The 14,263-nt window shown below is 50.2% G+C and overlaps 1 non-coding gene and 1 pseudogene across 1 annotated transcript; one reads left to right on the top strand and one right to left on the bottom strand.

The window, feature by feature from the left end:
- Positions 1 to 2,016: 2,016 nt before the first annotated feature.
- LOC144116878 (U1 spliceosomal RNA) lies at positions 2,017 to 2,178 on the bottom strand. The gene has a single exon (XR_013311993.1). It is a non-coding gene; the product is annotated as a U1 spliceosomal RNA (small nuclear RNA).
- Positions 2,179 to 6,370: 4,192 nt separating this feature from the next.
- On the top strand, positions 6,371 to 12,482 carry LOC144107092 (chitinase-3-like protein 1; annotated as a pseudogene).
- Positions 12,483 to 14,263: the final 1,781 nt, after the last annotated feature.

The raw sequence follows: 14,263 nt of genomic DNA, 5'->3' as shown, positions 1-14,263 counted from the left end.
GTTGGTGCGTAGCGTATCACACAAAGCCAAGACGCCGTTGAAGCCTTGACTGCAGCCCTCGAAGTGCAGCTTTTCTAGTGTGGCGTTCTGTGAGAGCGCCTTTGCCAAGCGCGCAATGCAGTAATCGGCAATTTGCCCACGCAAGCCCAGGTAGAGCAGGCAGGCGTTCTTGGAAATTGCAGAGCCCAAAGCATCTCCGCAGCTAGCATCAACTGTGCCGAAGGCATTGCGTAGCTCCTTCAAGCTGGTGTTCACTTCAAGAGCAGTAAACAAGTCCTTGAGCAAACTGCATAGTCCAGGCATGTATAGTTCAAGTCTAGTCTTATTTAACTGCAAATAAAAAAAAAACCGGATTTAAGCGTGCCACCACGTATCGACTGCAAGTAAACATGCCGCATGCGTTACTTGAACGAATGGGCAGCCAGAGTGCACTCGAAAATAGTAATTTTAATCAGCGCCCATCAAGATTTGAATGAAGCCCGCCGCAAACAAGCTAAGCTCCTTTTTCGTTCTAACCAGATAGCTCAATTGATTTCCACACTCATGGACCACTTAGAATGTTCCAAACCGTTGATTAGTTCTCTTTACTGACAGAAAGAAAACATATGCGCCAGCTTATAAATATATAGGCGCGAAACGAATTTTTGGCGTGCCATAAACAACACCCCGTCTTTGAATCACCGTCGCCAGCTCTCGCATCATCCTTGCATTTATCAAAAAGGCAGATACAAGTCCTTGCTGTAGCAACAGTCTACCACAAGACGCGGAAGTTGCGAACCGAAAAAAGCGATAGCCGCTAGCTTGGCCTGACTAATCATCTTAGAGACTGCATATCTTGCTTCCCTATTTTCATCACAGTGATGTATCGTACAGTTACCCAACACAGTTAACCAGGCAGATTATGAAGGCTTTTTACAAGACGAAATAACCTAGATTGTGTGTTAGCAGCCCGTCGGTATGCCTGCATGGCAGTGAGGTTCGTTTCCTCGATTCCACGTAGCTGCACGTCTGTTTGCTTTGCTATCTTGTTTGTTTGCCCTCTTTATCTTCCTTGCTTCCTGTGAACAAACCTTCAGTTGTGAGTTAGCGCTGGTCCTGTTGTTTTCTTTCCTTGTTGTCCTCGCCTATTTCGCTATTTTCGCACAAGTATGTATCACCAACTCGCCCGTCTTGCCATCGTGCTGACTGGTAAGCCTTTGGTTAGCGAGAAAATGAACCCGCGCACGGCGGAGTGATTCCTGGCCTGTACGAATTCCTCTTCGAGTTCATTTTGAGAGACCGCAAGCAGTCTCAATATAGGACCACTCATGCCTACCAGTTAAGTGCCGCTACCATTTAATCATTTGTTCACCGGAAATATCGTAAGGCACATAAACGCAGTAGAAGTACAGACGCCCATAAACCAGTCCAAAGAGCGCGTGAGTGGCGTGCCCTTCCCGACTCAAGGCAGGTTGTTCGTAGCCTCCTCTGTTTGTCGTTGAGCGTGCATGGAGTGTTCAGCTTTGTCGAGTCACAAGCTAGAAGGCCTGGTTGCATTGCGCCCCGTTCGCCACTGGCGGGCGCTGGCTGTAACGGCGGGCGGAAGCGCTAATGCTCACTGCATGCTGCGTCGCGCACGATACACGCAACAGGCGTGGGGCGCCACCACTCCTGCCCATCGCTCGAAAAGGCGCCCCAGGCGGCGGCCGAAAGGTCTTCCCCTTTCGACCCACGGGAAACAAGCTGAAGAGTTCGTGATAACGTGATACTCGCTTTGGTGGTCGCTGTCGCCGACGGCAGGCCCGGAGACGTAGTATACCGGTTTACCGGACCCCTCTTGCGGACGCGCAGTGGCTCCCTCTCACCACATCAATTCCGTCCGTACGCTATGACTACCACACCACCCGCACCGTAAAGCTTTTGATGACGTCGCACCACAGAACACTCTCGCCAGAGCGGGGCGTTTTTACGACTCGCAATGAATACCTACACGGAAATAACTTCTGCGTTACTGTCTCTTTTTTGATTTTGTCATGGCAGGGTCTGGCGCGGACGCCGAGCCCCACTACCAAAAATTACGTGTCCCATCTGCCCCAGTTAGGGGTAGTGGCGCGCTTCAGCCAACCGAAGTGCAATGGAAGGCCTCGGCACGGGGCCCCGACCTTCATGATCGCCGGTGACCCGACACCAGGTAAGTATGCTGGCGAAAGCACATGTGAAGGCATGCCATGCTAGGAGTCCAACCATCTTGCGTCAGTGAAGATAGCGCTTGTTGTGTCATTTCTTACACCAAGCTAAAAATCCCTCCGCCGAAAAGCCTGCTACTGAACATAATGCAACCACACGCACAAATGCGTGCGTGTTTCAAAGGACACGTTTTGTGGGCTGGAAGAGAAGGGTGCAGCAGTGGCGGCGCGCTTTGCCAGTGTTTGCTATCTCAAACTCTCGCCATGCGCACCCTTGCAAAATGCAGCGCGGTCAACGGTGAATCGTGGTTCGCCGTTACACTAGTTTCCCTTGAGGGCGCCGCTCCTGCATTTAGGGCTAATCTCAGAATGGCGGTTTGGACGACTGGATGCACAATAGTGATGGGAGAAAAAAGGAGTTTTATTTTTGTTTATTGCTCCCAAGTGCTACGCGCCCTGTGTTCCCAAAACGGTGACCACTGGGTCCCCACGATACACGAAACAGGCGTGGGGCGCCACCACTCCTGCCCGTCGCTCGAAAAGGCGCCCCAGGCGGCGGCCGAGTCTCACATCGAAAATCGGCAACTGTGGTGCGAAACAGTAACGTAGCACGCTCAGGGCACGCACAGCGACAAGCTATCTCGAACCCAGGGACCAACGGCAGGTGTGGCTCGAGCGCTGTATAGAAAGGTGTGGACATCTGTATAGGACGACAGACCGCATATACACAAGCACAAAACACGTACGACTATAACTGAACTGAGGCAGCTCGATACATATCCGAAGGCTCTGACAGTATCAGCGCGAGGTTCGCCGACGTGTAGGCAAGAAAGGCCGCCGGCTAGGGCCGTTTTCCGACATTGCAGTGGTCAGCTAGGTGCCAGTCGCGAATCGCCTGGCTCTCTGGTGGCATCGCTCATGACGCAAACAAACGCGCAGGGCTCCGAAGGCGCTTCACGCGCATAACCCTGTAACCCCTTTAGGGCAGCACAAGCCCCCGGAGGCGTCTTGTTCAAAACCAAACAGGGTGATGACCCAAAATATAGAATTTTGCAGATTACCACGCCATGTGTGGGTAGAAAAGTAAACTTCTAACGCCATTGGTTGACACCGAAGCGCTGAAGTATGTGAAATTCCTCGCACATAGGGGGCGCATGCGCGCCTGTAAGCTCCCCAGTTAAGTACGGCCTGATATTTTGTTTCGGGGCGGCCACTGCAGAACTATTGCGACGGTTTTTTTTTTCCAATTCTCTGCCCATTAATACGGCTCCCTCAGAGATGTCGGCTGAAAGAACGTTCTGCAATGAAGCGTAGCGTAGCAACTGGCACGAATGGACGCACTGTACATTACTACACATCGGAAGTGGAAGCAGGCTTTCATGGCCTCCAGTTCTTCCACAACGCCTTCCATGGAACGTTTTAAGCCACCCAGGGCCAAAGCGGGGTTCCTTTTGCCAGTCTGACAGATGCGAGGCGCCGAACGTGCAGGCGAGCAGTACGCACCGATGGCGAGGAAGCCGTTTTTGAGGTCGCCGCTCATCTCGCTCTTGATGGCCTCCATCACAGTGTGGTTGGCGAGTGCGTTGTATTCGCGGAAAACAAGCCGCAGCTGCTCGGAGCTCTGAGTGGCGATGATGCGGTTGAAGGCCGACACGTCCGTTCCCCAGCGCTACACTCCCGCACTGTGCAGCTCCTGCATGCAGGCAGTCGCGGGAAGAAAGCGAAGCTGCACGGTTTCGGGCGCACAAACAGGGTCAACTGCTTCCCCACGTTTGAGCTAGGTGGCATCCTATGGCGCACGCAGTGCTGCTTCGTGCACATATTCTGTCCGTTCATCTCACCCAAATATATTCCATAGCTCCGAGTTCTTTCCCTTATGCGATTACTATTAAGGCTCATCTGTTGAAGTTTCATTTCCATGGACGCAGAAAGAATGCGCGGGCAAAGGAATGAAGTTTGACAGCCAAACCTTAGCACTGAATTGCGAAGGGAGGCTCTTTACAAAAGCCAGTACCAAAATCATATACGGATTTGCGGGGTGCGTCATAAATGTGCCAACATCGTTTTACCATCATACTCCTCTTCTTAGCGAATCGAGATTGAAGGGTTCTTTGCTAGTACTTGCTTACTGGCCCCTGCAACATAACACAATGGTTTTCATTCAGTTTATTCGTATTTTACATTAATCACAGCTTCCAGGCATTCGGAGTACGACTGCACCGCAGCTTGCATGACCTCCATGGGAAGTAATATGACATGCTTGCTCCATGAACTTCGAGGATTTCCACAGTCGTGTTCTCCTCTACGCCAACTACCGCTTAGACAACTCCCCTTTTCTTCACCGTGAACAGCGTACAACTTTCGTTTCACACACTTTTCCTCTATTCTAGAACTATTATTATTCTCATACTTGTAGCGAACACATTCCGAAGGTCCATCACACTACACTTGGAGATGTCGTGGCGGCTGCATGACCACTTTTTCACCTTCCTCGTTCCCTAGCGTTCGTTCACGTCCTCCCCCCCCTTTTTTTTATTGCGGGAGGGGGATTCTCCGTAGTAGAATGCACAGTGGCATTTGCGGGATCCGTCGAGCACGTCATGCGTGAATGTTTTGTGACCAGTGCTTGGTGACGCCATGAACATCAATTTTAATATAATGAACTGCACATCAACTCAACGAAAAAGTCGCTATTGACCACATCCCCGCTGTGCGACAACGTGACTAACAGCCTTCAACCCCCCCCTCCACCTCCTCCCCCCCCCGCCTTTCCCATCACAGCTTTCGTTCCATTGACCCCCTCCTCCCCGCCAGATGCTAGCTACTGCCCTCAGTCACCCCTGATGAAGGAACCGAGTCGGCTTCGAAACGTTGGGTTAAAATTAAAATCTTTGGTTGGAGATGTGCAGTTTATTATAAGTGTTAAAACCCAACTAGACGGGCAAATGTGTCAAAATGTTTAGTTCTAAATCAATTTTAATACCTTGGAGATCTCAAATGGTGCTCGTTTGAATTTGTTTACCATTTAACAGGCCCTGTGCGTGCGAAAGCGCATTATGCTCTTAAAAACGAGTAAATCGCCTTAAAACTCCGCAAACGTACTCTAAAACGACTGAAGACAAGTCGCGGTAATCAAAGGAAAAATCTGAAGAACCGAAGGCATGTCGAGGACGCAAAGTGCGTCGCAGTACCTACGGCGCATAAATGCATCAAATATTTACATCCGCAAAGCTCTAACACGCAATACAAATATGAGAGCTTTCAGGGCAATATAAAAGAAAGTTATATAGCTTTCTCAAATCATCCAAGTGTTTCCAAGTGGAAAAACAGAAAACAACGCTCCATCTTGGGCATTTCACCTAAAGCGCGTTATACTGAAAGGCAATACAACCGCCGTAAAGAATTCATTTCAAACTCTTCGCAGCGTTAGTGACAAACAAGCTTTCAGGAGCGCTACTTCGAGAAAATCGGGCTTAGGGAATACGCATATTTTATACAAGGCCTCGTTTTGCGGGTAACCACTGCCAGCGAAGAAAAGAAAGGACTTAAGCAGGAATGGTGATTTCCACGCCTGTCTTAGCTCGAGTTATATTCAGCGATTCAGCGGTTCGCGACAGGACGCGCGCATTCCCAGCCGAAAGAGTGCCCAACTCGCCGGTGGGACTTCTTTTCAGGGTAGAATTGCGGAGCTCACAGCGGCGTCGTTGCGCGCCCGCACTGGATCCAGAGGGGTGTTCTCGTCACGCTGGGCCTGCAACACAAGGGCGAGGGCGAAAGCGTGGAAGCGGTTTTTGAAAAGCCGATGGCGGTGGCCGCCTCGCCGCTCCGAGGAAGTAGAATATTATTATTATTTCTACTTCCTAGGAGCGACGAGGCGGCCACCCCCGTCGGCTTTTGAAAGCAGCTGGGCGCTTATTATTACTGTTATTAGCATTACTGTTATGCAAGCCTACAAGCCATCTAAAGGCTTAGACCGGCATGTCTCGCTGATTAATAATAATAATAATAATTTGAGGAGAGGCCTCTATGAGGAGACCCTACTTTTTCGTCAAAGAAACATCGAAAAACAAATGGTGCCGATACTGCTACCTCTCCAGTTACACGTAACCGCCCCCTTCGCCCGCCCCCGGCTTTGGTTTATTGCGTGCCGGTACAGCGCTGCTAAACCGCCTAACGGACGTCGTTGTTGCGCTCTTCCTTGTAGCATGAGCTGCCTGCTGATTGTCCACGCGTACTCGGAGGAAGACACTCTCAAGACGGCCGTCCCACCAATCATCTTCAAGGAAGACCTGCTAGGCGGTATTGCTGTCAGCTCCACAAGAGGCTTTCTATTGGTGGTCATCAATGGCTACAGCGAAAGCAGCACCGAGAACGTTTCACTGAATTGGGGCGATAAGGACTCAATGTTATAGGAAGGAAGCAGCGCTATCCTCGGTTGTTGCGACGAGCGTCTCTTCTTTCAGTCCTTCCTCGCAACCCTCTTCTGTTAACGCGCGCTCTAAACACGAAAAGAGTACAAATGGAGTAAGCTGTCCTCTACGGGCAGGGTATGTTGCCCGAGCCCATGCACAAGTTTCCACCTCGAAAAATGCGGAATACTTAAGGTTGGCGACGCAAACAAATTCCCCTCTTCAAAACATGCGAATTTCTATCAGTTACGAAGGTTTCAACCGAGGTTTCGACCTCCTCTTTTTGCTAACCTCAGGACCTCCGGTGCCGCGTTTAAAAGCCTCCGCCCATTGCCTACTGCATCAAGTTTCTACGCTTCGCAAAGAGACTATATCATCGTTGTCTACACAGTATATTTAGTGATCGAAATCTACTGCGGAACATGGCCAGAATACCTTGCCCCCAAAAGATTTGTGCCCTAGAAAAAGAAACGGAAATGAAAATTGGTTTTGGGGGAAAGGAAATGGCGCAGTATCTATGTCACATCTCGGCGGACACCTGAACCGCGCCGTAAGAGACGCGATAAAGGAGGGACTGACAGAAGAAAGGAAGGAAGAGGTGCCGTAGTGGAGGCCTGCTCCGGAATAATCACGGCCACCTGGGATTTTTAACGTGAAAGGAGGGACTGACAGAGTGAAGGAAGGAAAAAGTGTGGTAGTGGCGGGCTCCGGAATAATTTCGACCAAATGGGATTTTTAACGCGCACTGACATCGCGTTTGCCCCGCTGCGATGGCTAAGTGGTTAAGGCGCTCGGCTACTGATCCGGAGTTCCCGGGTCCGAACCCGACCGCGGCGGCCGCGTTTCGATGGAGGCGAGACGCAAAGGCGCCCGTGTGCTGCGCGATTTCGGTGCACGTTAAAGATCCCCAGACCCGCCGCGGTGGCTCAGTGGTTAGGGCGCTCGACTACTTATCCGGAGTTCCCGGGTTCGAACCCGACCGCGGCGGCTGCGTTTTTATGGGGAAAAACGCTAAGGCGCCCGTGTGCTGTGCGATGTCAGTGCACGTTAAAGATCCCCAGGTGGTCGAAATTATTCCGGAGCCCTACACTACGGCACCTCCTTCTTCCCTTCTTCTTTCGCTTCCTCCCTTGTCCCTTCTCTTACGGCGCGGTTCAGGTGTCCAACAATATATGAGACAGATACTGCGCCATTTCCTTTCCCCAAAAAACCAATTATTATTATTATTAAAGATCCCCAGGTGGTCGAAATTATTCCGGAGCCCTCCACTACGGCACCTCTTTCTTCTTTCACTCCCTCCTTTATTACTTCCCTTACAGTGCGGTTCAGGTGTCCGCCCATATGTGAGACAAATACTGCACCATTTCCTTTCCCCAATTGGTGTTTGGGGAAAGTAAATGGCGCAGTATCTGTCTCATATATCGGCGGACACCTGAACCGCAGATAAAGGAGGGAGGGAAAGAAGAAAAGAAGAGATGCTGTAGTGGAGGGCTCCGGAATAATTTCGACCACCTGGGGATCTTTAACGTCCACTGACATCGCACAGCACACGGGCGCCTTAGCGTTTTGCCTCCATAAAAACGCAGCCGCGGCGGTCGGGTTCGAACCCGGGAACTCCAGCTGAGTAGCCGAGCGCCCTAACCACTGAGCCACCGCGGCGGGTCTTTTTAAAAAAAAATCGATTTTTGCGCGTTTCGCTTCCATCTAATCGCGGCCGCTTCGATCGGGTTCAAACCCAGATAAATTTTCACTTCCATACACGTTTATTCGTGTTCAGGGTGTGGCAGAGATAGTGGCCCAGTTGGAGCCCGTCGACTAGCAGCCGATATAGGCAGGTATAAGAAGGAGAGCACCTTTCGCGGAATTAATGTTCGGGACATATCTCAGTCTCGAAAAAAATTCAGCGCGCAGTGTTCGGCTGCCCATAAAGCCCAATGATCCTGTTCTGATCATATGAAGAAAAGAAAGAGCACGGGTCTGTCGACTGGTTCCAACTGGGCCACTAGCATTACTACAATAGTGCGTTCTAGCGGCCGGCAAGAAATCGAAGAAGCCACTATGCAATAGAGTCTAAGCGTCAGAGGCACCTCTGGGAGTCCAATGTTCACCCATCCATACTGCTGTGCCGTAATCACCACAGGCGAAAGACAGGATAGGTTTCAACTGTTTTTTGTTCGCGTTACATACCTTCCAAGCGACACGAACCGATTAGTCGAGGAACAAATTTTGTTTTAGCTCTTGATGCCTGATTTCCGGTTTCACACGGATTATTAATGCGTTACTGCAAAGGGAAATGGCGATCGATGCCCGTCTATATAGTAAGTGGCAGGTGGCCCACTCGCCACATCGCTTAGCCTAGAAATTCTGTACAAGCGCAGGTTTTCAGGATTGCACCTACGCACTTCCCGCCCCGGTGGTTCAGTGGATAGAGTGCCCGGCTAATGAGCCAGATTTCCCGGGTTCGAACCAGACGGTGGCGGCCGCGTTTCGGTGGAGGCGAGGCGCAAAGGCGCCCGTGTGCTGTGCGATTTCGGTGCACGTTAAAGATACTCGGGTGGTCGAAATTATTCCGGAGCCCTCCACTACGGCACCTCTTCCTCCCTTTCTTCTTTCACTCCTACTTTTATCCCTTCCCTTACGGCGCGGTTCCGGTGTCCACCGAGATATGCGAGACAATTACTACGCCATTTCTTTTACTAAAGGACCAATTTTCAATTTTGTCCAGGCACTAATCCAACGTAGCATGGATGACGCGCAGGTGGAGGCGTGCGAGGCGTTCCTCGGCGAGCTACACTTCCGGCAGCGCGTAGCCCTGGCGCTGTTCGGCTACGCCTACAGGCTACGCAACAGTGGGCGCTACGAGCTGCGAGCCAGCGTCCGTGGACCCGCGCCCCCGGGACCGTTCACCAACGAGCGCGGGCTGCTCGTCTATTTCGAAGTGCTTATGTCATGTCTTCTCTACGCAGCCACCAATGCTAGTCGTCGCCATGGCCACTAATCGCTTCTTCGCACGTTTCACAATACCGCCGCCAACGGCACTCATCATCGATAGATATACAACTGAACCTCGTTATAAAGAAATGGTTCTTTATAGCCCGTATTGACCGAGCTTCCAAGGAGAATCGCCAGTGCCTAGTTATGTTCAATTTTTCGTGATAAACCGTTTCGTCATAACAAGGTTCGACTGTGTCTTTCTAAAATGGCCGTAGAGGATCTGTGTCCGGGAGGATTTCGTTTCGTCCGGTGTATAATTCGGCTAAGATGCGTGTACAACGGTAGTTTTCCTTGCACTGTCAATTCTAGGGCTGATATAGCCTGCCTTATGGCAAAGTCACTTCTCTTCACTATGTAGAGAGCATAGGAGAGGTGAATATGTTAAAGCGTTGTCGTTGCTAATGCCGCCATGCTTGCTTAGGCATATTTTCCGTACGGTTGGAATTACCGTAGTTAGCGTGCTTACCGTACGGCGCGGTGCTAAACACTGTATTACTAGATGCAACCATAATAAACGTGCTACAGTTACACTCGCGGCGCTTTTGCACAATGTCTATGCACACAAGATGCCCACTGACCACGTGCATGCGGTGCACGCGTGCGCAGATCTGCCTCGAATTCAGCTCCGACCTGTCGGTGCCGCTGTACAACAAGGAGGCCGATTGCAAGATCGCCGTCAACCGGGACAAAGGACAGTGGATTGGCTATGACAACAAGGCCACCATTCTCAACAACGTCAGTGCGTGTATCCTAGCTCACAATGTTTCTGATTTGCGAAGGGTCGCACTCAATCTACTGCTTGCCTGTAAAACATATCCGTGAAGCACGCCTTGAAAATCAGGGTGGCGCATGCTTCAGCACATTCCTGTGTGGTGGCTTGCACAGACGTCACAGGTAGTGGCCGCCATGCTTGAGACCCACGTGTACAGCGAAAACCTACACTTCTTCCCTTATCGTTACCTACATTCTATACCCCGTGCTCTTTACCCGTGTCTTGTAATTGTGGCATCCGAAGTTCCGCAACGCAGAATTAGGGCCATAAAGTTTTCGCGGACGTATACTCGAACAGCTGTTCAGGAGTGGAATTACCCTCACGCACTTATGCGATAGGCTTAAGCTGGATATAGACAGAGTTAGATTGTCACGTCGTCTCCAACATTACGAATGCATTGCTGACATGTTGATGCCACATCACATAACTGAAAGCGCCAGTGACTGTGCAGCGTTCATGGCTTGAAGGCACGTTTCTGAGTTATATGAGCTTTAAAGTCCCAAATCTGTACTATCACCAACGAAAAGAAGAAAACTGAGGTGGCAACACAAATAAGACCAGCATATTACCTCCCAGAGAGGAAATACAAGCGAGGTTTATTAAGACTTCAGCAAAAACTCTTCGCGCCTTCGAAATTAATAACAAGACCCAGTATTGAGGTTCCCCTGGCTAACAGCTTCTTACAGTGCTGTTTGTGGCTCAGCTGTCTTTGCGTCTCATTTCTTGCTATGAGGGACACTGTAGTGGAGGGCTCTATAAATTTAGGCACCCTGGGGTTCTTTAACGCGGCCACAAGTCGCACAGCACACGGTTTACAGCGAGAGCTGCCGGTAAAAAGTCCATAAAAAAATGCCGTCGTGCGCCGTCCACACCGTTCAGCACTGCGGAAGAGAGGCACACCACCTTCCGCGCTCGACGCGGCTGGCGAGACGCGCTTTGAAAGTTTGCGGGAGAGGAGAAGCGGCACGTTGAGAACAAGCACTTCAGAAGATAGGAGCGAGAGAGCGCTGTCGCCACTATAGGGCATGCAACAGACAGAACACATTTGCAATCAATAGAGCGACCGCAGAGGTGTGCTGTTCATAGCGGTCGAACTGGTGTTAATGTGACACGAGGTAACCGCACGGTTCTATCGACAGTGCATTCAAAGCAGCTGTGGGGGTGTAAAAAACACTTCAAGACAAATGAAGAAGTCATGCACATGTTAACTCGTACTAGTTACACACACCATTTAAAAAGACTGTCGTTTACGCTGAGCTGCGAAAATTTGGACACCTAATCACTATAAGCTGTGACCATGCGAGAACATAACCTCACTGTAAGGAGCCGTGCATGACTTTGCACCTGCCAGCCGTGGCATATGACAAGGTTCTTCCCACAGCGGCCGCCTTGCTTACTTTCTCTCCTCTCCCCTGGCAGAGGAGAGGATGATGCTCATTTCTGCACTGCCGTCTGCCAACAGTGGCAGGTCGCAGCTGTCTCTTCCATCTTGGCAGGTGGCTCTAGCGTATGCTAAGGTGCCACTTTTTACCTTGCTGGGCTTAAGGCGTGACACCACTGCTGAGTGCGGAGACATGGGACTCTTATGCTATCCATAAAAACGCTAAACGCAGTGGTAGCTAAACTTTGCACATGACCAAAACTATGCGGAAGCACCACATGCGCAAAACGCGGTTAACAGCTGCCACAGAGTTTAGCGTTCCTCATCTTCATTTAAATGCGGTCGACGCGGCCGGGATTCAAGATCGCAACCTTGGGCTCAGCAGCCGAGGCCAAAGTGAGTGAGCCGTCGGACGGGTACGCTTTCCGGGTTTGTGGTGTTTACGCTTGCTTGCTTGTTAATGGTCGACGAATACCGCGCAGGTTCTGTTCGCCAAGCGAATGCGTATGGGCGGTATATCCGTGTTGACCGTTGACATGGACTACAACGGCGACTGCAGCCAGCGCAATGGGACAGCTGCTGGGACAGCTGCACAACGCGCTCAACGAACTGGACCGGCCCATCAAGAGGCTATCGGCGAACCTCAGCCTGCCCGAGTCAGCGTCGTCAACGACCGCCACGTCCCGGAGCACTGCTGCTATGGCGAGCTCCTAGATGATTCTGGTTAGGCCTAGAGGGCACATGGCAATTGCTGGGTTCAGCGACCGCGAGAAACGTTCACTCTGCGCAGGGATTCATTGGCTTCACTTACTTCGTGGGCCCAGATTGAATGAATGCCGCGTGGATGTAAAATATATGTTTTACATTGAAGCCAAGATGCATGTCGGTCTTTGCAGTATAATGGCGTGTTTGAATGTATCCAGAGACGATTCATACAGCGAAAGCTGTCTGAGCAGATGAACAAAGAGATTTTACACCCCGTACATTATAATAAAGAGGACTTTTCTTCCCTGACGGCAGACGAGAAGGGTCTGCTAGCAGATGGGGGAAGGCTACTGGCCACTGCCCTTTTATGCGCCCAATATAGACGGTCGGTTGTGAGGCAGCTGTATTGGTGTACTCCAGATTGTTTTTGGCCATGTGGGCTTTTGCAATGTGCACGGGAATATAAAAACGCTGGTGCTTTTAACGCGATATCATTAGGGAGTTCATGTGGCAGAACATTCGACATCGGCATCGGCCACAGTAAGCAAAAAATCCCCAGAGAAGCAAGATAGAAAGTGGGTGGGCCAGCTAAGTCATGTCACCTTGTGGCGTCATCACAATGTGCTCACAGGACTGTGCGCAAACTGCCCACCATGGCAGTTATATTAATGATTAGTCAAGAGAGGTTGCTGAGAAGAGAAACCTGGATCACACATGTCCCACCAGTGGCAGCATCAGCCATCACAGGTTAGTGGTGCATTGCATAACCGCTGCACCACTGCGCCAGGAGTGGTATGAGGACTCCCAGGGTTCTATGAATGCTATGTACAGGATGCCCAGTTCTATATATGTGGGGCATTGACCCATTAGCTTTCGCATTATACCCTAAAGGCGAGGCTTGAGTGCCCCCCCATTTTTGAATTTATTTTTGGCTCATTTGAAATATGGTTATTGCAGCTGGGATATAACTCTCCAACTCTGCCACAGTGGTCAGATACTACAGCAACCAAAACCCATGATCATACATGGGAACCTTGAACAGTATTTATTATATTTGCAACAGAAGTTGCCATTGATACTCTGATGGCAGTATCATGTGCAGGTTGGTTTGCATCAGTCTTGTTACAGCATGTTGCATTGCTTAGCATTTACGTCCACCATGCAGGAATCTGCAGGAGTGCTATATGCGCTGTTGACATGCGCAGTGCCCAAAGTAGACACTGGACCAAGCACCATGTTCATGTTCCGAAATGAGATACTGTAAACAATAATGCAAAAAACAGCGCGAACAAACGGGGACGGGGACCAACTTGCCCGCTTATCTATACTGTAAACAAGTCATTTTTTTTCAAGCTTAATACTTCACAAATTCAGGTAAAGTCGCAATACCGGAATATTTGCGAGTGCTAAATTTTGGAACGGATAAGTGACAAGCTCCTTAGTGCTCCTTTTTGCCACATTATTCACGGGAGCAATTTTTTGCAATGTGCTGTTTATATGATTCGGGACAAAACGAGAAAATTAGGCCTTCACAGAAATTAAGGGTGCACTATACAGGAATTTGAACACGTCTTTTTACCGTGGGAACTCTATCTACACATCTCGGGCATTCTTAGAAACACAGATCGGATTAAGCGTCCTGGCTCCCCTCTTTTTTGAACTGAGCCCGCTAGGTAGGCAGAGTCAACGCATGGAGTGCCTTTGAGTCAGTCCAGTGGCAGCTCGCTTTCACTTTTATTTAGTTTTTATGTTTATGTGAATAAACAGTTTAAGTCATAGACAATATAGCTGCAAATTAGGCCGACGAAAATAAAAATACACATGGACTCCGATTTAC

Source organism: Amblyomma americanum, chromosome 1, assembly GCF_052857255.1.
Source record: "Amblyomma americanum isolate KBUSLIRL-KWMA chromosome 1, ASM5285725v1, whole genome shotgun sequence".
NCBI classification, from domain to species: Eukaryota; Metazoa; Arthropoda; class Arachnida; order Ixodida; family Ixodidae; genus Amblyomma; species Amblyomma americanum.
This window is presented reverse-complemented; position numbering and strand designations above follow the sequence as displayed.